The sequence below is a fragment of the Leucopleurus acutus genome (assembly GCF_964270905.1).
Source record: "Leucopleurus acutus genome assembly, chromosome: 9".
In the NCBI taxonomy this organism is placed as follows: domain Eukaryota; kingdom Metazoa; phylum Chordata; class Mammalia; order Artiodactyla; family Delphinidae; genus Leucopleurus; species Leucopleurus acutus.
The window spans coordinates 65,804,808-65,827,885 of NC_139144.1; positions in this window are offsets into that span (position 1 = coordinate 65,804,808).

The following is a 23,078-nucleotide window of genomic DNA, read 5'->3' on the forward strand; positions in this document are numbered from 1 at the left end:
AAGATATGGGATGAGAACAGGGAGTTCAGAGTGATGCCCATTTTTTTTTTTTAAATAAATAAATTTATTTATGGCTGTGTTGGGTCTTCGTTTCTGTGCGAGGGCTTTCTCTGGTTGCGGCTAGTGGGGGCCACTCTTCATTGCGGTGCGCGGGCCTCTCACTATCGCGGCCTCTCTTGTTGCGGAGCACAGGCTCCAGACGCGCAGGCTCAGTAGTTGTGGCTCACGGGCTTAGTTGCTCTGCGGCATGTGGGGTCTCCCCGGACCAGGGCTTGAACCCGTGTTCCCTGCATTGGCAGGCGGATTCTTAACCACTGCACCACTAGGGAAGCCCTGATGCCCATTTTTTTGGCTGGAGTTTTGAAATATGGAGACTAATATTTAAAGTTTGGAAAAATGGCAAAAATGGCATGCTTTGAGTCACAGGACTGATTCTTGCATGATTTTGGTGATGATCAGTTTCATCTAACAAGATGTTTTTCAGCCCTTCTATTTGGGCAGCTTTTGGTGCTCCCCAGCGGGATCCAGGAAAGTCTCCACAGTCAAATGCCAGCTTGGGTTCTGTACTAGAATCTAGTCCCTCGGAGATCACTCAGTGCCTGAGGAGAAGTCCAAGTCCCAGTTAGGGTTAAATGTAAGATCCGGTCTGTTGGTACAATTCATTAAAAGACAATTTGCCTATAATAGCTACTTAATGTGTTTGCATTATATTTTCACCATAGACAAAATCAATAGAGACAATCGATAAAACGAATTATCACAATTTTCTGACGACTCCACGGTGGCAGCATCTGGGAAGCCACGGCAGAGGGGTGGTGGGCCGCTTTGTTGGACTGTACTTGGGGAGGGATTGTCTCCCAGCCACTGGCAGGAAGTCTAGACTGGTTATCTCCTAGTGCCAGCCTTGTGGCTCCCAAGAGAGCTGCCCAAAGTCTCCTCCCTACTTTATCCAGTAGACCATTACCTTGATCTCCTCCTACTTCCCATCCTGGCTCCCAGCCCTTCCCTGGGTGGAGACGGGATGGGGTGAGGCCCTGAATCTGGACTGTTTTGATTTTCATTCTTGTTAACTCCAACCAGGAAACTTTTAAGAACAAGGGTAGCCAGTTGCTAATTCAAGCGGAGGGAGGTTGCTCTGTGCAGTTATAGCAGAACAGACGTATTCTTTCATTCCTGAGTTCTCCCTACTGTTTGCTTGTCTTCACCTATTTTGTCCAAAAACAAAAGAGTTGAGCTATCCTACAGTGTAACATAAATGGAATAGGAAGTCAAGGTCCTGGACCAGGACATACAGGATGATTTAGTGGTTATAACTGAGTTGCACAAAAGGCATGAAGAAAAAAAAAATCACCAAAACCCCAAAAGGACTTGCTACAGGTTCTTGACTAAGAGAAAAAACACACCTGTTCTCAGCCACGCCTGCCTTCTTCATCCCTGCTCACTGAGCCAAGTTTATTCAGGTAGTAAAGAAGTCCAGGTGTCAGGGGAAGTCACCCTTTTCCAAAGCCCTGCAGGAAGCCTGTCGTGGATTTCAGTTCCCATTTGCTTGGGCACCCTTACCTAGCCGCTTTGCAGAGGAGGTGGCAGTGTTCAGACCAATGACATGTAAGGGGATTCTCCCAAGATAACAGGACAGAAACTCCTCTAGGGATAGCCTGTTGCAGCTACTCTTTCCTTCTTCTTGTGACCTTAGTGTGAAAGCTTGGTGAACTGTGTTTTTGCCACCATCTTGCCACCTTGGAGCTTGGAGGAAAGGCCAGCAGACGTGCAAAGTTGCAGAACCAGACCCCCTGGGACTCCGTCTCCAGATTTCTGGTTATGTGAGAGAATCAAATACTTTCATTATTTAAGACAATGTTGGAGGGACTTCCCTGGTGGCGCAGTGGTTAAGACTCTGCCTGCCAATGCAAGGGACGCAGGTTCGATCCCTGGTCAGGGAAGATCCCACATGCCGCGGAGTAACTAAGCCCGTGCGCCACAACTACTGAGCCTGCGCTCTAGAGCCTGAGAGCCACAACTACTGAAGCCTGTGTGCTTAGAGCCTGTGCTCCGCAACAAGAGAAGCCACCGCAGTGAGAAGCCCGCGCACCGCAACGAAGAGTAGCCTGCGCACCGCAACGAAGAGTAGCCCCCGCTCACCGCAGCTAGAGAAAGCCCGCGTGCAGCAACGAAGACCCAACGCAGCCAAAAGAAAAAAAATATTGGGAATTCTGTTCACTGCAGCTGACCATATGCTACCGATACAGATAGGTCCTGTTATTATCTATCGTATAGGTGGGGACAGTTGAGGCTAACCAGGGCAACACGTTAGTGAGTAGAAATGCTTGGGCTGGAAACCTCCTCTTTCTGAGTCCAGAGGCAGAATGCTTACTCGCCCTCATAGTAATTCTCCAACTTCACCTGGGGTCCTTATCAAAAATGCAGATTGCTCTGCTTCACTCCAAAAGATTCCCTTCAGTAGCCCTGGGGTGGGGTCGCAGGAATCTCCACTCTAAGCAAGCAGCACAGGTGGTCCTGATGCAAGGGCTTCCTGAACCCCAGCTTAAGACTCACTGCCCATTTCATGAAACCCCTCGATCAAGTTCATTTCTTTCCAAAGCCCATTCTTCCTCCCACCACTTTGGGCTGACCTCACTATAGCACCCATACCTCCCCTCCCACCCTTCACCCTCAGCACAAGAGTAAATTCAGACACAGTTCTACCTTCACATAAAAAGGTCAGGTCCCAATTCTTCGGGATCTGAGGCTGAAAAGTGAGAACAATTACGAAGGAGAAGGGACACAGTCTCCTCTCTTCTACAGCAGTATTCTCTCATTTGTCAGCTGGACATCCTGGTGGTCACAGATTGAAACAACCAGCTCTAAGCCTTACTTAGTCCACCAGCCAGCCGGCTCATTACTGGATGTCAACTCCCTGAAAAATAGAGAAGTGAAATCATCTCAAGTCTTCTGGGGGAACATGTAGGAAAGGGGTGGGGAGAGTGATGCATACATTCAGTTTGTCTCAAAAGAAACCCACATGGTTCACTGTTATTCAGCATTAGTCCCTGGCTTTGTCTGAGAAACCCAGTCCAAACTCAATATTGTAGGAAGCTGTGAAACCGAACTTTTGAATTTTTCTCAAAAATTTTATTTTTAATAATAAAAAAAATTACCAAGCCCATGTGTCCCATAAAAATAAATGAACGTTTTCATTCTCGAACCAATAAAGCAGATGACAGTTGGGAGCCACATAATACTCTCTTTGTAGCTCATCCAGGTCGTGCAAGGGCTTGGAGAAGCAACCGTTTATGTTTTGCAGATGGGGGAAACTGAGGCAGCACCAGGTCCAAGTCCGCAAGTGTGGCCATCAGAAAGTTGCCTGCCAACTGCTCTATTTTGGAAGAGCAGCTCTCCGGAGGGTTGGAGAAAAGCTCAGATTCTGTAGCATGGCAAGTCCCAGCCTAGCCAGCAAGTTCAGCTACATTTCTGGCTGAGTCCTTGCACCCAGCGACCCGCCGCAGAGGGCCCTGTTACATCATGCCTTTTGTGCATGCTGTGACTTCTCGCTGAACTACTCTCCTATTCCTTCCCTCACAGCAAACGTCCACTCACCCATTGCTCACTCATCACCAGAAGCTGCTGGTCCTCCTGTGTGGCTGCACTGCCAGCCTCTACCGCAGTGCTTGGATACCCAATGACATTTATGTGTTCTCATGTATCTGGCCCTCCCACCACCTCCCACCAAAACATACATGGAGCATCTCGAAGGCTGGATCCTGTTTAATTCATCTTTATGTTTCCAGGATGGGTCACATAGCCAGGCACAGAATAGATGCTCATTAAATGCTTGTTGAAGGCCTAAGTCGATGAACCAGTGCAGACACAGGGTAATGGGAGAAAAAAGATGACACCTTCAACCCCATGGTACTCTCTAAAAAAAGTTAGAGGAAGAAATGAGAAGGAGGCAGCTCATTCAGCTTTCTGGCTAGCCTTTTCCCAGAGGCTGTGTCTCCTCTCTTGGTCTAAGGAATGTAAACACTCAGATTCCTTTCACTGATAAATAACTTCTCCTTCCGTTTAAAAAAAAAAAAAAAAAAAAAGGAAGGACAGCTGACAGTTACTTGGGGGAACGGTTTCTGCTGTGTTGCCAGGGAACATGATTGTGACTGTGATGGGTATTTGGGCAAAGACACTACAGGGAGAATTGGGATCACATAAGGCCTACCCCACTTTGGGGGAGAAGTTTTCAAGCTCTTCTTCGCTGTCACGCTATGCTCAGTTTAGTCCTGAATGAGAAAACCGTGGGCTTTAGCAATATTGCCCCTCTAGCTCCTTCAGTACAAAGGCTGGAAATCGAGTAACAGACATACAGTGAGAGGGATTTTCCCGCCAGCCCGCCGGTGTCAGCCTCCCCACCAGGGGGCTGGAGTCAGGCGTGGCTAATGTATTTACCCAGGCCTCCAGGCAAGGCGGCCCACTGTGATCTGGGGCTGCCCCCAGCCTACCCTGGGCTGTCCTGTGGGCTTTCTTCTCAAGGCTCCGGTAGATTATGCTATCTCTAGGCAACATCTTCTCACAAAAGGTTCAGGTATTTGAATTTTCATAGTGGGAGACTGGGAAATTGGCAATGGGTATTGATGGGAAAGGCTCATGAGATGGAGATGGAAAGTTCTGAATCTTTAAGCAGAATGAACTTTTTTCCCTTCATGGAGGCACAGTGGTACCAAAGAAGAAAAGAGGGGGGGATATGTGTGTGTGTGTTTGGTGGGCGGATGCTAAATGGGACAGGGAGGGAATTAACCTTCCTAAAAGCCTGGCCTGGTGGTGCTGTTTTATATGTATTACTTTATTTAACACACCCAAGTACCCTTGAGACCTCTATTATCTATCTATCTCTTATCCACTGTACACACATGGCAAAACTGAGGCTAATGGGGATAAAGGGACTGCCCAAGGGCACACAGGTAGTAGATCTGGGGTCAGGATGGGAATATGGTTTCCCTGGTCCCAGCCATGAACCAAGTATAGGAGTAGGAAATTTATTAAAAAAATAAAAATGACTTATCACTAAACAGTTTAAAATCAGGTCAGCTTGCATTTATTGAGTGGCTTTTCTCCGCCAGGCATCATTCTTTTTAATCCTTATAAACTTCCATTTTGTAGATGAGGAAACGGAGACTCAGAGAGGTCATGCCACTTGTCCAAAGTCAGATGACTAACGACTTGTGGAGTCAGAACTCAAACTCGCGTCATCTGGAATCTTAAGTATTGAATTGTTAACTCACTAAATTAAGTATAAATTTATTTATTTATTATAAATTTATTTATTTTATTTTTGGCCACGTTGGGTCTTCTTTGCTGTGTATGGGCTTTCTCTAGTTGCGGCGAGTGGGGGCTACTCTTCATTGTGGTGCGCGGGCTTCTCATTGCAGTGGTTTCTCTTGTTGTGGAGCATGGGCTCTAGGTGCACAGGCTTCAGTAGTTGTGGCACGCGGGCTCAGTAGTTGTGGATCGCAGGCTCTAGAGAGCAGGCTCAGTAGTTGTGGCTCACGGGCTTAGTTGCTCTGCGGCATGTGGGATCTTCCCGGACCAGGGCTCGAACCCGTGTCCCCTGCATTGGCAGGCGGATTCTTAACCACTGTGCCGCCAGGGAAGCCCCAATTATAAATTTAATAAAGATGGCAGGGAGGAACCCACTTCTGCATCAAGGAGCAGGAGAAAATAAGAATGAGCTTGTAGACTCTGAAAAGGAGCAGAGAACAGACAAAAGCACTTCCTGTTGGAGGTTGACACCCCCTGCAGGTCACAGCACCCTCCCACTCTCCTCCCAGATCCTGGGATAAGTGCAGGCTCCCCAAACATGGGGATATTTTAAGCTTCATTGTGGTCGTTTTAAACAAGCATGCAAATTCTTTGATACTCATCCCATGAGGGTATCTACATACCCTCCCTTTGAGCCTAGGTGGGCTTGTGATTTGCTAATAACTAATAAAATGCAGCAAAGGTGACTGCAATATATATATATATTTTTTAATTGCGGTACGCGCACCTCTCACCGTTCTGGCCTCTCCCGTTGCGGAGCACAGGCTCCGGACGCGCAGGCTCAGCGGCCATGGCTCACGGGCCCAGCCGCTCCGCGGCACGTGGGATCTTCCCGGACCGGGGCACAAACCCGTGTCCCCTGCATCGGCAGGCGGGCTCTCAACCACTGCGCCACCAGGGAAGCCCGTGACTGCAAGATTTTTGAGGCTGGGTCAGAAAAGGCGACACAGCTGCCAACTTTTTGTTGGGAAGCTCACCTTTGGAACCCTGAGCATGTAAGAAATCTGGTTCCCACAACGCTGCCATGCTATGAGGCCCAGGTCATGTGTTCTTGCCAACTTCACGGGGTGGAGTCCCAACTAACAGCCATCATCAACCACTAGATGTGCGAGTGGAGACTTTTCCAGATGATTCCAGTCCACAGCTTTCAAGTTACCACCCCCACCGCCCCATCTTTTTTATCTTCCCAGTCCAGGCCCCAGATATCATGGAGCAAAGACAAGCTATGACTATGCTCCATCAGAATTCCCTACACATGGAATCCAAGAGCATAATAAAGTCGTTGTTTTATGCCACAAACTTGTGGGGTGAATTGTTGCGCAGCAGTAGTAGCCAGAACATCATCTCACTTCATTTATTTTTAGGGGAAGCCCACGTTCCTTTCCTTGTCCCCCACGCCAAGCTCTTACTTTTCAGTGAACTCTGGATACAAGTGGCGGCCGTCCTCTGAAGACGGCGCAGGCTGGGCTGATCTCATCTTTTGATAAGGGCATTTAGAATGGCAAAGATGAGGCAGCTGCTTTGCTACTGCCTCTCCTGGCCAGGCTCCCAGGTCCTACTCCCAGCCCCTTTCCATCCTTCACTTGTAGCTGACAGCTCCTCCGTCCCTCCCCTGTGCAACCCCATTTGGATGGCGGATACCTTTCAGTCCATTGAGCCCCCAGGGCAAAAGCTTCCCATCAACTCTAAGCCATTTCTGTAGTTACTGCATTCACCACACCCCAGGAGCAGCTATGGGCTCTTTGTGAAAGTGGCTGGTATGAAGCTGCCTTAGCGGGTATCTATCTAGCTCAGGTTCTACCCTACTGGCACAGTTCCATGGTTGTTAAAATTTTTCAAAGAACTAGATGAGCTCATTTCTCTTAAATTAGTGCCTGGTAGGAGAGCTCTCATTTTCCCAGAACAAAGTTCATTATGGTACCCCACTGCTAACTCACTAGCTACTAGCTAACTCATTAGCTACCCTTTCGGCCAGGAAACAGAGAATAAAGTTCAGAGTCCAAATAAGATTTTTCTTGCTCTCTTTTATTTATTTTTATCTGAGTTGACTCTGGAATATAGCATGCATCCAGCATGGCGTGCTGGTAAAGCTTTAGATCTAAATAGATCAATGTCTCCTCTACTTACTGGTTAGTGACCTTATCAAATCATCTAAATCCTCTGAGTCCCAGTTTCCCTATCGGCAGGATGGAGGTAATAATTCTCACCTGGGGTTGCTGTGAAGCTGGATTGAGAAAATGTTGGTAGCCAAGTTGGCTAGAATCAGTCTAGTTGAAAAATAAGTTCTAAGATCTTGTTATTATTTTTCTTATGGTTATTGTTATTGTTTGTGGTTTCTCTTCAGCAAATCCTACCAGCTCTGTCTTCCAGATAAAGCCAAACTCTAGCCACGTCTCATCACCTGCACTGCTAATCACCTGGTCCAAGCTATGATCACCTCTATTTGCATGATTGCAACACACTCCTATCTGGTCTCCTGGTTTCATCCCTGATGCCTTTCGGCCCCTCCACACAGCAGCCAGAACAGTCCTATTCAATCTTGTCATGTCAATCCCAGGCTCCAAACCCTTCAATCACTTCCCTTCTTACTCAGAGTATAGTTTTTTTTACAGCGATCTACGAGTCTGTGCAAGAATGGACTCCTATTACCTCTATGCCTCTCACTCTCTCTCCCTTCTTGCTAGTCCTCAAACAGCGCACACCTGCCCTAGAGCCTCTGAGCTTTCTGTTTCTTGGCCAGAGAATGCACAACTTGTGCCTTTATCTCCTTCAAAGCTTGACTCAAATGTCCTCTTCTCATTGAGTTCTTCCCTGACCATCCTATTTAAAACTTTGCCAGTGCCTCTTTTCTGAGTTGTTTTTCTGTAGTTGGTCACCTTCTAACATAGAGTTGACTTATTTATTTATATTTATTGTCTATTTCTCCTAACTAGGTTCTAAACCAGCTGAAAGCAGAGATTGCTATCTCTTTGGCTGATTGATGTCTCCTGTGCCCAGAACAATGCCTGGCACATGGTAGACCCTTGAATATGAGGTTGAATTGACCATGGACCACAGAAACAACTTACTTGGCTGCTGGCTAATATTTTATATTAACAAAGATGACTGTGTGCATTTACTGCAACATCAATAGTTTTGTTTAAAAACATTGTCATGGTGCTGCCCTTTTTTAGTTTGAGAATATGCTCATGATAAAAGCCTTAAGTAAAAATCTAGTTGAAGTCAAAGAATGCCAGAATAATAAGTCCCAGGTCTTCTGATTGCCGATTCAAAAAAACCCCCAAGAATCAAGTGTGGACTCTCATTTTTCAGGACCAGCTATGTAATTTGCAGGGCCTGGTGCAAAATGAAAATGCAGAGTGGCCCCTTATTCGAAATTATTAAGAATTTCAAGACTGAAATAGCAGAGCATTAAACCGAGAGCTCTGTGTCACTGCACAGGATGCATCTGCATGAGGCTGGCCCTACTCATTTCTTACAACTGTGTATATTTTTTGCATCCAAGGAAAACAAACCTTAGGAGGTTTGTTTACTTAGTGAACTTTATCCACCTAATATCTCTTTAAATTATCACGAAGCTGGAATAGTTAAGGGTATCCATGCTGCCTGAGGTCCACTGATATTCAGCCTTCAAAATAATCCACTTTTGTTTTGTATTGGATTATATGAGAGCCTCAGTTTTAGAGCAGGAAGATTAAAAGATACTTCAAATACTCTTCCTACCCTTTGAATAGGTTATGATCTTGTTCTGAAGACAGTGCTAAATGGTGAGGCTAGAAGCATCCCAGAGCAAGATAAACAGGGATTGCTACTTCTGAAAGAGCTAAGGTCATTTCTAGTCCATCATCATTGGTATCCATGGTCTGACTAGCAGCAGCAACCTCTGGTTTAATGGTTTGCAAATGTGGTCCAGCCTGAGAGGCAACCCTAAGAGAAAGTGAGAATGGGACTGAGACACAATCCAGGGTGGAGGCAGGGCCCCAGGTCTCCAGATGCCATCAGGTAATTTTAGCTAATGATGGTGATCAGTGCTAGAATCCACCAAGGCATTGCTGGCCAATCAGCTCCTTTCCTTGGGCTTTATTTTCTCCATCATTCAAAGGAAGACTGTACTGTTCAGAGGTTATTTTTTAATATTAACCAGACTTTAAATATTCTCTTGCATTTTGATTTTTTTTTTTTGGAGTCAGGCATTTTGATTTTTTTTTTTTTGGAGTCAGGCATTATGAAAAATGCAAGCTACTGGACCGCTTTATTCACATAAAAAAAGAAACCTTCTGCATATTTTCATTACAGGTCCATCTTGACATCTTAAATTTTTTTTTTTTTTTTTTTGCAGTACGCGGGCCTCTCACTGTTGTGGCCTCTCCCGTTGCGGAGCACAGGCTCCAGACGCGCAGGCTCAGCGGCCATGGTTCACAGGCCCAGCCGCTCCGCGGCGTGTGGGATCCTCCCAGACCGGGGCACGAACCCATGTCCCCTGCATCGGCAGGCGGACTCTCAACCACTGCGCCACCAGGGAAGCCCAACATCTTAAATTTTAATGATGATTTAAGGCTGTCTCTAGATTTTTAGGACGTTCTAAAGATGAGATGATTTGGCCACAAAGGTTTAAAAAATATTAAATGAAATGAGCAAGAAACATTAGTTCAACATTTCAAGGACAATTTATCACTAAACAAATGAATTTGAACCTATGGAGATCTTTCTTATAAGACTTCAAAGGCTTTCCTTAAAGATAACTAAAATAAATATCATACACTATTTAAAAATTTCTGCGTACACTTAAATCGTAAAGTGAATTGTTTTTTGTGGGTCAGAAGTAAACCATTTGTACAGGAGGACACGTGACCACTCATATTTACAAGGGTAAACTTTTCTTCACTTCCATTTTTGTATTTGATAGGGCTATTAGCATTTCAAAGTAGTTTGGCTTGTGTCGTGATTGTTTAAATGTTCCCATTAAACTGTGGGTATCAGTTTCACAGGAAGTGAAATGTCACAGGGTACTCGACTCTGGTATAGACTAAAGAATTCAGCCAAACACATTTGGAATCATAGGTTTCTCCCCCTTTACGTAAATATTCTGGGAATTTAACTTACTTTCTGGTTCTACACCAGGTTCTCGCACACGTAGGACTGACTTTCACTTTGACCATTCTGATTCAGATATTATCTAAAGAAGGAGGCAGCCTGCTCCAGAAATGGGAGACTGGGGCATGGATCACCTCCCTTCCGTGCAGACTTAACAAAACTGCTGTATATGCAGCAATGGCTAGCAGAGTGCAAGGAATTCCTTCCCGCAAAGAAAAATCCACACGGAAAGTTGCAAGGTAGCTGAGTTGTGCTATCTTCATGGCAGTTAGCCTGGTTCCTCTATCTCAGCCAGGCGAGATATCCCTGCAAGGCAGTCAGCCAGGACCGGCAGTGTCCCCGTATTCCTGACTCCTGCTGAGATTCTCCTTTTCTGAGCCCCACTCCTCCCCTTCAGATCTTCACATTCTTTCCTTAGATATGTTAATGCCCTCTCCAAGGAGCTACCTGGGGCAGCTTCTCAGCTTCTTTGAGGGGATTTTATATCTCTACTCAGATTATTTATGGCGCCCATAGAGTCCATAGAGTTGGCTCAGAGAGTAGCCTGCATTCCCTGTTTACAAATTCAGGTGAGGGTTGCAGGCAGAGGGTACCACTTCTGTGTCCCAGATGTCTGACAGGAGATTTATTTATTTATTTATTTATTTATTTATTTATTTATTTATTTATTATTGCGGTACGTGGGCCTCTCACTGTTGTGGCCTCTCCCGTTGCGGAGCACAGGCTCCGGACGCGCAGTCTCAGCGGCCATGACTCACGCGCCCAGCGGCTCCGCGGCATGTGGGATCTTCCCGGACCGGGGCACAAACCCGTGTCCCCTGCATCGGCAGGCAGACTCTCAACCACTGAGCCACCAGGGAAGCCCCTGACAGGGGGCTTTAAAGCATTCATACTTGGATTGTGCTAAATTCAAGGCTGGACCCCTAAATAGCCAATGTTTCTAACTGATGAAAATAGATAAAATTGATAAAATAATTGATAGGAAAATTGATAAAATAATTGATAATTGTAAAGATTATTCAGTTGAATCATAGGAAACTGCCAATATTCAACCATTTTTGCTTATCAGTATAGCAATTTCCTATGGTTTGATCTAATATTGCAAAATGGTTTCAGACATCAATGAAGAGATATTGAAAGGTTTTTACTTTGTCTTTTCACTATATTCCATACCCCCTAACTTCTTTTCCTGTACCCTGTATACCTGTGCTAAGACCACACACACACACACACACACACACGTACACACACACACACGTACACACACACACACACTCACACTCAGAATATGACTTATTCTTTCTTTCCTGGGACCTTAGAGAGGTAAGAAAACCAGATGACAATGAGGTAACACATTTATATGAATGAAAGGCAGTTCTAGTCACAATACTCTTGTCCTTTGTTCAGGGATATCCACCCACTCTCATCTCCCTCCTCCAAGTCTGCCTGAAATCACTCAATTTAGCCTGAAAGCAATGAAGGCTTGAGGGCAGGCAGCTTGTGTATGGAACAAGCCCCAGTGTGAGTCACAAACTCTGGATTCTGCATTTGGTTTGATTACTTTCTGGTATGTGATCTTGGACAAGTTACCTAACCATGGTGTGTTTCAGTTTTCTCATCTGTAGCATAGGGACAATCTTATCTACTTGATAGAGTTGAAGGGGGCCAAATAAGATAATATCTGTAATGTACCTAAAACTGGGAGCCAAACTGCTTAAGACCAATAAGATTAAATTTCTTGTCCCCTGGAGCTTCCAGCCTCCATGCCCCCCCATCTACCACACATGGCTCAGAAACCAAAGAGCTGCTTTCCTTGAAGTGACATGTGGCCTGGGACATTGGGTGTCTCAGTAGTGACCAGGCAGCTGGGTGAGTCATGGCTAGTGGGGTCTCTGTTGCTTTGGGAAAGATAACTTGCAGCTGGGGAGGCACAGAAGTGGCTTTGTGGCGTCAGTGACATTTGGGCTGGTCCCTAAGGATGGTTAGGCTTTAGACACACCCTCTAGGCCAGCTCCGTCTCATTAAACTTTCTGCAGTGATGGACATGTGCTCTAATCTGTGCTGTCTAAAACGGGCGGCTACTGAGCACTTGGACTGTGGCTGTGGTGACTGAGGGGAGAATTTTAAATTTAATTTTAATTAACGTAAACAGGAACATATGGCTAGTGGCTACAGTACTAGACAGCCCAGGACTAGGCAGAGGAAACAGCAAAAGTGAGAGAAGCAGAAAATCATGGGGGCAGGTGTAGGGTGCAGCTCGTGTTTCAGCTCGGCTGAAGCCCAGGGTGTGAGAAGGATGCTAGTAGTACAGGCAGCGGAGAGGGAAGTGCAGCAAATCCATGGTCAGTGGAAAGAATTTAAATGTTCTTTCCTAAGCCATGGGAGCTAGTGAAGGTTGGTGAGCAGAAGAATGACAGCATGTTGCTCAATTCAGAGCGATGAATCTAGTAGGAGGTAGGGGAGTGGAGTCTCTCTGACTAGACCAGATAGAAGCTGGAAATGGAAACATTTGGGAGCGTTACTGTGAAAACCCAGATGAAGCTCTTACTGAGTGCAGGGCACTGTGCAAACAGCTCTGCCTGGAATATCTCGTGTAACTCTGAGGCAGGTGTTACCAAGAGATCCATCTTACGGACAAGGAAATGGGGTTTACCATCGATTAACTTGAAATCCTCAAGTAAGTACAGAAAGAAAATTCGAATCCAGGTCTGTTGGATTCCAAAGACCACAGAAGAAAGTACTTAACTCCACTCCACCTCTGGTGTAGATCTCCCTGGGGAAAGCAGTGTCATGAGAAGTGACACAAAGCCAACCCTAAAGGTGAGGACTTGACATTAAACGAACTGGGTGTGGCTTTTCTCAAGGCCTGAGATAGGAAACTCTTCTTTTCTTTCAACATGCTTTTCTGAATGGGACTCCCTGCATTGTTGCCAGACCTGACCTCTCTCATTTTTCTACTGCCTTGGTGAATGCCTAAATTAGGCCATTCCTGAGCCCATTAGCTTGCCTATTTGTGGGCCAGAAGAGTTATTATCTATATTTGGGGAACTCTCCAGTAGCAGAGACTTATTTCCTTCCTGAGATCTCTTCAATTTGCAGGCAATTATCTGATGGCTTTGAAAATTTCTTTTACAATCTTCCCTTAAGAGGCAGCTCAACATGGTGTTAAAAACAGCAACTCACCAGGCTGCCTGGGTCTGAACTCTCTCTGGTTTACAGTCTGACTTTGAGCATGTTATGGACAAGACAACCTGCTTCATGAACTGGTTTTAAAGATGAGGAAAGGTACTTAACGTGCTTAGAATTGTGCAAAGCATTTCCTATACGTGGTTTACAAGCATTATGACTTGCCAAAAACTGGGCGGGGATGGGGCGGGAGTGGCCAGGTGGAGGAAGAAGCGATTCTCAAAAGACCACTGGGAAACATCTGGATGTGAATCAAAAGGAATTGGTCAGAAAGATACTGGAAGGCCAGTTTTCTGAGTTTAAGTTCAGACTCCTCCTAAAAGAGAAGCCTTACAAATGTAAACGCATGCGGAGAAGTTTGGCTGGAAGGGAAGGGGAAAGGAAATTTTGACAGGTACTGGAAAGAACAGTTTCTACATGAGTGGGAGCAAACTCTTCGCACTTTCGGGCAGATGACAGGGCCTTACCCTCTGTCGGGGTCGCGGCGGGCACTTCAATTGCAGCGTCCAGAGCTGCTCTCGCCGGTAGCCTCAGTGCTGCCACCTACAGGGCCTTTGAGGCAAAGCGCGCAGCCCTCACGGCTCCTGGGCGGCGGGGACGCTGGGTCGGCGCTGGGTGGGTAACCTCTTCGCTAGCCATCATTAGCTTCCCTCTCTTACAGGTTTTAATGCTTATAGCCCTAGACACAAAAGTCTGGGAGACATTTATAAACATTATTTCCAAAAGGGGGGAGGGAATGAAAAAATAAAATCAGAAAAAGCTCCACACATAGAAATGTAGAAATGTCACATTTATGTAGAACCAAGTGTTAGGCACTGAGTTAGGGGCTTGGCACATGAAATTGCATTTAATCCACATAACAGGTAGCATCAGTAGCATCAGTAGCTTTATGCCTGTTTCAAGGTAGATTGAATAACCCAATACACAATTGTTTCGAACCCGTGCCACTCCCATTCGAAAATCCATATATGTCGTAACACACTACCTGACAAATGATTGTCCCACCTTTCCCAAGTATAAAAGTGCACACAACTGAGTTGACGTCACAAAGAGCTTCTGTTTGCACGTGGCAAATGATGCTTACCCTGAGCTTTGAAAATCTGAACTTCTCAAATGAAGATGCTATAGCAGAAATTTTTCACTTATAGAAGGGAGTAGGGACTTTATTACCACGGCCCAAATCTTGGTCCATTTGTAAATTATTTCTGTTAATCCAAGCCAATCTGAGTGCATTAATGTTGTAGCGTAAACTACAAAACAAAGTGTCGGTCTTGCTTTTACCAGCTCAAACTCTGTATTAATTAATCAACATTTGGGCACATTTATGCTACATTTATACTACAAAGGTCATGTTTAAATTGGCCTTCCTGTGGTACTAACAGTGATTCTCAAGCTTCGGTGTACATACCATTCACCTGGGGACCTTGCTGAAATGCATATTCTGATTCAGTGAATCTGGGGTGGGCTCTGAGATTCTGCATCTCTAACCAGCTCCCAGGTGATGAGGTAGCTACTGGCAAGCGCACTTTGAGTTTCAAGGGGTTTGAAGATCTTGAAGTTCTTCTGAATCACCAAAATAAAATTTTACTTGTTTGTGTATTACTTATATTTTATTGTCTCCTAATACGTTGAGAGTCAGTAAACCATAATCTATGTCCCATCTAAAATACTTTATCAACTAGAACAATGAATTTACCCGAATATTCTATTCCTTTACCCCGGCTGGATTATGAAGTGTTTGTCTTTAGAGACTCTGACCTAAAGGAATTTCACCTTCAATCAAAGGGTAATTTACACACCATGAGAATTATTTTCCAAACTTTAAGAGAGAGTAATGATGATACCAACATAAGAAAAACGTCAAAATTAAACTTTCTTTGGTTTTTCAGTCTGACTCTTTTGCCATCTAGGGAATTGACTGCATGGAAGTATAGAGCAGTAGACCCACTGACCCACTTAAAAGCCAGGAAGCACCTTCTAATATCCCTCAGATTTGGGGGTCCATTTATGCTTACGCGTATGAGTCTGCAGATGTTGAAGCACAAAAAGTAATACATTCCCATGTGATACAGAGCAAACACCTATGATGATGCTCAAAGGACAAGCTATTTATAGCAGTAAAGAATAAACTGACCCATAAATAGACAGTCATTTACTTGTTTGTTTTGTCTAGGGTCCATTGAATGGCATCTGTTATTATAACAAAAGGTAATGCCCAGTAATTATTTCCATCATACACCTCACTGGGGATGAAAACTGCAATGGAACTAGATCTTCTGTTTGGAATTGATATTTTTTTCCCAACATCAATTAAAATATACAAGAAAAAGATATTAAAAAAATAATAAAAAATAGCCTATTAACTCAAAAAATTATGCAAGAAAGGTGTTGAGTTCTCCCCCATGCCTTCCTATTTACACAGATAAAATACATATACGTAAATGGTTAAATGTAAATGACGGCCTTATATATCTTAGAGAATAGAATGTCTCAAATTAGAATAGTGGAAATGATGGCAACTTTAATAGGAAGAAAATGAAAGAAAGTATGGTAACTTCAATGGGAACAAAGTATCTGTTATGCACATTGTAGTTTTTCAAAAACTGTGCATTTACTGCCTTAAGATTGATTGCTGGGTTTGCATAGCAAAGACTGACATGGATTGTGAAGATAAGGGTGCTCCAGAGTGGGAAGCTGGCTGCTGCTATCTACTTACCGTGATCTCAGGGCTTCAGCAAGGCTAGTATCTTTCCTCCTTTGCAGTTCCTACTCTTAAGCCCCCAATTTTCTACTTTTAGTCTTAGTTCTTTAGGTTGAGGCGTTGCTTATTAGTAGATGCTGTTGTACCCAGATATTGGTATATTAACTATGTAGAATTATTATTACCAGAAGTATCTATGTTGGCCAACAATGTTCAGGGCAACCGTGTGGCAGGCTTCAGGCAGAGAGGAAAAGGTACTGTCCTCGCAGCTTAAGTTTTAAAAATCCAGGAGAAGAACTGGGGTCATATCTTCAAACCTGGATCAATGAATGTGGTCAGAGGGATAGAGATTACAACTGGCCCCCTTTTGGCCTCATGATCTGCCTGTTTGCTGGAAGTGTGTGTGTGTGGGGGGTGGTTATAATTATTTCAAACTTTAGTAAAACCATATATTTTGAGGAATATTTCCCAAAGAAGGGGCTTGCTCTTCTGGAAAAAAAAATCATGTCCATCACAACTTGGAACAAGTTACTTTATTTGAACTTCAGTTGAAGAGTTTGTATGTTTGTTTGAGGCAGTAGAATTAGATGCCTTCTGAGGGCCCTTTCATATCTAAAATCTCTAGTTTTCAGTTACGTTCCTGTGGAGCACTTTATGAAATGATTTCATATCCAACTCTGACAAGCAGGTAGAGGTGATTCTACTTCACCCTCCTATTAGATGGGGGAAACCGAGCCTCACAAAGTTAATTAATTTGCCTCAATCATTAGAATGTCAAGTGGCAGAACTAGGACTACATATTAAGTGATTGGATTAGTTTCAAAGGATTCCCTTTGAATGCTACCCACATTAGTGAAATTAGTTTTGTTCATTCTGTAATGACCACTAACTAATCTCATTGGTAGCCAACTACTATAAATTAAGCTAGAGTTGATGGGATAGTTTTGATGAATTAAATCTTGGGCACTTGAATTTTTAATTTAGCTGCCTTCTGAGAGATGCTGAGGTCATTCATTAATATGATTACTGTCTTTCTGATGGGAAGTACTGGAAAGTACGGCTTGGGGAAAGAAAAGCTACTGAGAATTCAAGTTGAAAGAAACTGCTTATAGGAAGGGATTGAGGGAGAGACTGGGGGCGAAACTGATTATTATCTTCCAGCTCACAGACACTTGATATTATGCGTGAAGCAGATAGCGGTCAAATAAGTCGCCATTGTTTGTTTTAAGAATTCCCTAAATAAATATTTACTCCACACAATCAATGAAGTCTAGAAAGTCAATGGAATGTGTTTTATTTTTAACAAGGCTTAAATTAATTGTATATCTCCTGCATCTACAAACATCTATTAAGATCACTCTGAGAACTAGCTTAGAGCTCCTAATGACTGGCTTTCTTTTTAAGCAAGGATTTCAGGCTAGCATATAAAGTTTTTAAGACCAAAGGGGAAAATAATCTTTGATTAAGAATGTATAACATTATGATTCAAAAGCCTTAATGCACATACCTTTGGTCTGCCAACTAATGAATTTATCCTTGAGGAAATAAAGATGCAGAGTAAAAGGATGTTCACTGAAGCATCTCTTAGAGTAGTAAAAACAGGAACAACTTAGATGGGAGATTATTATTATTATTTTACAATTCAATACTTTCTGATTTATTCATGGAGTTATGCAATCATTACCACAAGCAATTTTAGAACATTTTCATCACCCCTAAAAGAAACCCTGTACCCCTTAGCAGTCATTTTTCATTTCCTCCCAAGACCCGAAACCCTGGTAACATTTTGTTTCTATAAATTTGCCTACATTGGACAATTCCTATAAATGGAATCATATAAACTAGCTTCTTCCACTAGCGTAATGTTTTTAAGGTTCTAGATGGGAGATTATTGAGGAAGATTATGGTACTTTCATACAGTGGAATATTCTATAATCATTAAAAATGATGCTGCCAAAGAATAATTAGTGACAAAAACATTCACAATAGCTTAACCAATAAGAGCATAAGTTCCAGAGGCAGGCAACCTGGATTCTGATTCTAGTTCAGCCAACTCCCCATTGTGTGACCTTGAACAATTTACTTAATCTTTCGTGCATAATTTTACTCAGGTATAAAATGGGGCTAATAACAATTGTATCGGCCTCAGAAGCTTGTTGGGTGAAATGAATGAGGTAATCCATATAAACAGCTTAGCACAGAGCCAGGCTCTATAATAAAGTTATCAAAGAGTGCCACATCTTCTTTCTTTGCTGATCTGTATTTCTTACTTTTAGGGCCAACAATTATGTTAATTTGGTAATGATGAAGAAAATATAAAAGTTATTTTTAAAAAATTATTAAAAAATTTTAAGTTGTGGTAATATACATATTACATAAAATTTACCATCTTAACCATTTTTAAGTTTACAGTTCAGTAGTGCAAAATACGTTCACATTGTTGTATAACCAATTTCCAGAACGTTTTTCATCTTGCAAAACTAAAACTCTATACCCATTAAACAATAGCTCTCCATCCCCCCTTCCCCAGCCCTTGGTAACCACCATTCTACTTCCTGTCTCTATAAATTTGACTACTCTAGGGACCTCAAATAAGTGGAACTGTATAGTATTTGTCTTTTTGTAATTGGCTTATTTCACTTAGCATAATGTCCTCAAGCTTTATCTATATTGTAGCCTGTGTCAGCATTTCCTTCCTTTTTAAGGCTGAATAATATTCCATTGTATGTATATACCACATTTTGCTTATCCATTTATCTGTTGATGAACAATTGAGATGCTTCTGTCTTTTGGCTATTGTGACTAATACAGCTATGAACATGGATGTACAAATATTTAAATATTGTTTTTTCAAAGAAAGAATAGTATAAGTTCCTCTAAATTTCCTAAAACTGATAAGGCACATGTAAACAGGGACTACACAGGTGATTGAAATCCTAGATTTGTTCATTCTCTCAGAAAGTGTTTAATAAATTCATTAATTAATATATTTAGCTTTTTATCGGGCACTTTGTCTTTGAGGCTAATTATTTCAGAAGATTTTATATTTAGTTGAAAATAACAAGGGAAAGAAAACACCAACAAGGGCTGAAACAAGACAGGTGCTGAAAGTCAGAGGTAGTCAGCCCAGGGCTTATACTGCATTTCATGGTAACAGAGTCTAAACTTCTCTCTTCTTGCTCTGCCATGTCCCTAAAGTTTTTTTCCTGAGGTCTTTACATAGGACAAGGGGGTTGTTGGAGCTCCAGCAGCATTATTTCTGCTTCTCTTCTAGCATTTTTCTGTTTCTTCCTTCCAGAAGGGAGGAAGGGAAGAAGGAAGTGTATGTCCCTTCTTTAAAGATACTTTCCATTTCTACTCTATTGGCTGGAAGTTAGTCACAGGATCACTCATGGCTGAGAAAAGTGGTGTTAATTGCCAATAAGCCATACACACTGCACAAATTAGGGACTCAATACTGAGAAAGAATGGATGCTGGGGGACAGCCAGGATTCTCTGCCAGAGTCTCCATACATGCTAACTAGCATCTTGGAATATACATCCTTAGGTAGGTAATGTTGAACTGTTTCTCTCTGAGTCTATAGATAATCTCTAATAATAGTTCTGAGGCAATGGTGATTTTCTCAGCTCTGTTGATACTTACTCCAAACTTGATTTAAAGTCTTGTAGGAGAGCTCATAAAACCTAGAACAACAGGCATAAGGCATTGGCTTTATATTCTGGTGTCTTGGGCTTGTGCTGAGATTTCCTCAACTATCCCCTACTTCAGATAGACAGATAGGGTTACAGCTTTGGTGCCAATGAAGCTGGTGATTAGGCAAAGTTGTTTTGGGGAGTTACTTCCCAGATGGAAGGTAGAGATGAGGACCCTTTCTCAAAGATCATACTCTATTAATGAACAAACATTGGTGCCTACCTAGTGGAGTCAAATTTGTGTCTGATTTTTATAACTTCCAATATCAAAATGATTTCTTTATTAAGCATTTTAGATGTTGATGAAAATTTTTAAAATCTTTGAAAAATAGTTGCTTTTGTTTTAATTGTAGAACTGGAGAATCTATGACACTCCAATGTGGTTGTTTTGGCTCATGGACATTTAAATGAACAAGTACTTTGTAAAACAGGCAAAACTCACTTCATTACTCATGATGAACCACCATCCTTGAGGCAGGGATTGGGGTGAGGCCAAAGGTGAGTGAAGGTCAGGGAGGAGTGATGGGGAGTTTATTTATTACAATAGTAATTCAACATTTAAAAAAAACAGTGATTTTGTTATTTCAGTGCAACTGTGTCTAAAAATGCCTTGATCCCATCATCTTTATCAAAATGCCCTGCTTTAAAAATGAATAAACTCTTCAGTGAGTACAGTCATATGAAAAGACCCTTAAGGCTACAAACAGTAGAGAAAATGATTGAGAGAAAGATCACTTAATGAAAATAATTCAATTTTAATAAAGATCATTTAAATAAAATAGACCAATATCACTAAAATGATGCTTTTGTCATTGTCTCCAGTCTCTTCACCTTCACAAAAAAAGTAATTTCAGAGCCTCTGACTTTTTGGAATGACATTATTTAGAGCCCTCTGGCAGAATCTAGAGGACTTCTTATCAGCCTCAGTGGTACCCTCTCCTGTCTGAAGGACCAGAAACTGAGCAAACTAGTAGCAAAACCCAGAAGAGAGTGCAGTTCTTTAATGTTTTAGTCTAGTGAGCTAAGAGTAAAGTCACTGTCCAACTGGTGAGCGAAGTTGTGGTCTGTTTTTCTTGCTCTTACAACTTGTGTCATTGGTGCTAGTTCAGTTCAATAGATATTTCAGTACCAATTGCACTAACTCTATAACTTTAATTTGTATCATATCTAAAAACATCCAGTGGTCCTTTCCTATATTCTTATGACTCAATAAGGCAGAACAGTTGTAATGGAAAGCATTATGATCAGAGAGTCAGAGAAACTCTGTTTAAATGGGCTATGCCATTAACTAGCTGTGTGACCCTAGGCAAGTCATTTTCCTGTCAGTCTTCAGAATTCTCATTCTCAAAGGGAAAGGGCAGGGAGTTGGTTTGTATGATCTCTAAGATCTCCAGTGTTTTAAAAAAAAAAAGTCAAAGCACCATTTCTACTTTCATCCCAAGAAGAATCATATAGCCATTGCTAAAAAGGTTGAGAAACTGATTCATGATGTATTACTCATTCCATCACCCAAACCCTTTTGAACAGATGGAGGTGGAAATCGTGCTCTCCAGTATCATGATTAATAATGAATAAATGCACAGATTGCTGAATGCACCTGCAGAAATACTTTCCAATCTAAAGAAATGTAGTCTGGTTGTTTCTAAGAGGTAGGCACTTACTCCATGGTAAATATCCTGTTGCTTATCTGAGGTGGATCCTTCAAGTGCTGCCTCTACTTTCCTCATTATCAAGCCTTCCCACAGCTCTGCTCAGCTGACAGATAGAGCCAATTAAATGACTGCTCCCCATTCTCTTTGTAAATAGTGAGTGTCCCTGCTGTTACTCTCTGCTGCTCCTGGATTGTCCTTCTTTCTACTAAAGCCTCCCCTGCTTTTCAAATCTCAGCTCCTTTGCCACCTCCTCCATGAAGCTAAGTGTCTTCTTTCTTTAAACTTCCATGACAGGGCATGTTATCTCCTCCTCTTACATTCATTTCCTACCTTGTACTGCATTCGTTTATAAACACGCTTTATCTCCCTTACTAGACTGTAAGCTCCTAGGTGGCACCATCCCTTATCCTCATCAAGTCTGAAATGCCTCGTGTCCTTCATAAAGCAAAACCCTCACACATTTATGGAATACCTTCGGCCCTCCCTAGTGGTTGGTATCACAATTCCTTTCCCCTGCTGCCTTTTTGAAGGGTCTATTTATTTCTATTTTTAGGAAGCTGGGCTGCTGTAATTTCTCTTGAAGTAACTTTGAATCTACATTACTAAGTGGTATATTTAGTTGGATTTTTCAGCGCAAATTCAGCATCATAGTTTTGCCAAGGGATGAAGAGAATTCTCCTACCAGAGGCCTCGTTCTCTTTTGGTCTGATTAGGTTATATATTTTATTTTGAAGAGCATGAGATAGCTGTAGTTAAATAATGATCTTTGGGACCCATTACCTCCATTACATTGAAAAATGTCATAAACAGAGCCAAACACATATTTGTTCTCCTTCTGATTTCAGTCAAGAGCATTTGGGGATTTGGATGGTACCGCCCTTTACTTTAAACAAGTGAAGGCAGAGCTGTATGCTTTTCAGTGCTTGCCTGCTTCTTTTCTTTCTTTTTTGACCCCAGAGTATCTCAGGTTTGTGTAGACAGAGGCCAACTGGCAGCTGATAGACTGTCACTTGAAGGGGTGGTGGCAGCAGCAGTGGAGGGCCGATAAGCCCTTTGGGGAGAAAGATGCTCTTCCAGAAGTAGGGCCCGTTTGCCAAGAAAGCAGCAGGGGAAATCACTGGTGGCAGCTGATTAAAACAAACAGGAAGAAGGGACAGGTTTGCCAAAGGCTTCTGTGCATCTTTCCCATTGGTAAACTTCCAGGCAGACGAAAATGTTTTCCAGGTGGTTTTTGGATTTATACCTATAGGGCAAGTTCCAGTGCATCCCAAAGCACCAGGTCCCTAGTTTGAGAAATGCCACACACACACACAGATTCCATCATAAAGACTTTTGTCATGCAAACCCTTGAGGACGTATGGCTGATGTCAGGGAAGGCACATCTGAGTAACTAATGTGTACTCTTCAAATATCCTGCAATTCTCTAATGTGAGTTTATCCAGGTCTAC